The 2,155-nt window shown below is 40.6% G+C and overlaps 1 non-coding gene across 1 annotated transcript; it reads right to left on the bottom strand.

Annotated features, from left to right (window-relative positions):
• Positions 1–1,718: 1,718 nt before the first annotated feature.
• trnag-ccc (transfer RNA glycine (anticodon CCC)) lies at positions 1,719–1,790 on the bottom strand. Its single transcript has one exon. It is a non-coding gene; the product is annotated as a tRNA-Gly (tRNA).
• Positions 1,791–2,155: the final 365 nt, after the last annotated feature.

The raw sequence follows: 2,155 nt of genomic DNA, 5'->3' as shown, positions 1-2,155 counted from the left end.
AATTTTAAAATAAATTGGGGGGGGGGGGGTCATTTATGCTTAGCAGCGGCCCTGGCTATAGGGAGACTACCTTTTTTCCTCTTTGTCTTTCCCATAGGACAATCTTGCGGCCAGGATCATTTCTGACTGCAGAAAGTCAGCAGAGTGGGTGGAAACGACAACATTTGTTTTCATCCATGGTGGAGTTGCTCAGTGCAGTCAGAATGGGAGAGGAGGAAATGGCAGAAGCTGCAAAGCAGCATGCCAGACTTTGGTCTGAGGACGACTGTTTCAATCTTGATGACCTGGAGAAAGATGACCTCCGGGAACCATTTAAGTTCAAGTTCTCCAATATCGAGGACATGTGGTTGTTTTGTGACGAGATTAGTGACAAACAAGGATACTTGGCATATGCTGAATGTAAAATGGAGTAGTAACAGTCAATAAAAGCTTAGCTGCAACCACCAGCCTACTTTTGATATCCACAGGAATGATTGAGGACATGTTTTTGTTATAGTGTCCAAAACCAGCTGTAAGTTCAAAGATTACCTCTATGTTCTATAACCGTTTTTCATTGACTGATATCCATAGCAGTTTCTGGTTCTAGGTCTACACCTGTTTCTGCAGGTGTACTCTTTGATATTTTGAATTTCTCTAAAGTAGATTGCAGTGCCTTTGTGAAGCCATATAATTGTATAATTTCTGTGTATACTCAATTATTTTGCTTTGCTTTGCTTTGCAATACAGTATTCAAAATAAGCAGTAATTGTTCATTTTTATGAAGGGGAAAAGAATGCAAATTTGTCATTTTATTTTCATTTTTATATTTGTAAGTGAGCACTTCATACTTATTTTCATTATACCATTACTTGGTTAGTACTTTTTAGGAAAATAACTGTTTACATATACATAAAAGTACCACATTCAATTACATTATTTGTAAATAAACATTTGTCTACCTGTTGAAAACATACAAACCGGCTTCTCAGTTTCCTCTGTGGCTTGGGAGTGAGGAAGGTGTCCACTCATTCATGTCATGCGCTAGGTTCCCCTAGCCAGGGCATAACAGTGATTACTGCAGTATGTATAACCCTCTGAGTAGACATTTACTTGTATCATTAAATCTGTAGAACGTCTCTGAATAAATACATTTTCCATTAAACTCAACGTTCTTATACGGACTAATGTCGATAAAGTATAGGCTATTAATTGAGTTTATTTTGACACTTAATGTAGGCTAATGCAATAATAATGCTGGTAGACTTATGCAACGTATAAATTCATGTTTTTCGTGTTAGTGTTGATTAATTAAAATAAATCAACAACAAAGCGGCTTCTTCAAAAGTGTGTCCTGACATGGCAGCCTGAGAGTGGAGCCTGCACGTATCTGTTATGTCTATTTCAATTAATAAAAGGTATAAAACGAGTGGACTGAAGGACAGCAAAACATTAAATCCTCAAGTAATTTCCCTTTACACAACAAATAATCTGATTGTCATTCAACCGTTAGCCACCATTAGCGTAACTAATTTTTTACAAACATCCATCATTCGGTATTATCATTCGGTACTTTGCAAACGTAACCCGGGGTTTCGTGTGTATGTGTACACCGGAGTCATTTAAGAAGCGCACAAAAAGTTTATTTCCTGTCCTGACAGTGGAGCCTGCACCGGAAGCAGCCTGATGGTGGAGGTCTGCAGCCAGACCCCTCTCAATGGCACAGCTGACTCTTCACTTCATGCATTGGCCAGGAATCGAACCCGGGTCAACTGCTTGGGAAGCAGCTATGCTTGCCACTATACCACCAATGCCTTGAAAAGCTGCTTTCAACGCCAGCACAAATGATGAACACATAACAGCACTTGCCAGACGTCGTAGAATTTTTACTAAATCAGAGTCTACAATGCCAGACTGGCATTTGCAATGAACACACTGTCAATTTCAGCAATCGCACACGTTTCTGTGTAACGCCTCACTTCAACAACACATGTCCGTCTGACACAGTGACGAAGGAAGGAAGGAAGGAGCAACAGTTGAGGTTTCCGTAGTTGACAGGATTCGAACCTGCGCAGGGAACCCCCAATGGATTTCAAGTCCATCGCATTGACCACTCGGCCAAAGAAGGGGCAAAAGGGACTGCTAGGAGGTGGGAAGAAAAAGGAAAAGGGGCGGGGGA

This window comes from Scomber japonicus, chromosome 16 (assembly GCF_027409825.1).
Source record: "Scomber japonicus isolate fScoJap1 chromosome 16, fScoJap1.pri, whole genome shotgun sequence".
Lineage (NCBI taxonomy): Eukaryota > Metazoa > Chordata > Actinopteri > Scombriformes > Scombridae > Scomber > Scomber japonicus.
The sequence above is the reverse complement of the archived record's forward strand: the minus strand, read 5'-3'. Positions and strand labels throughout refer to the sequence as shown.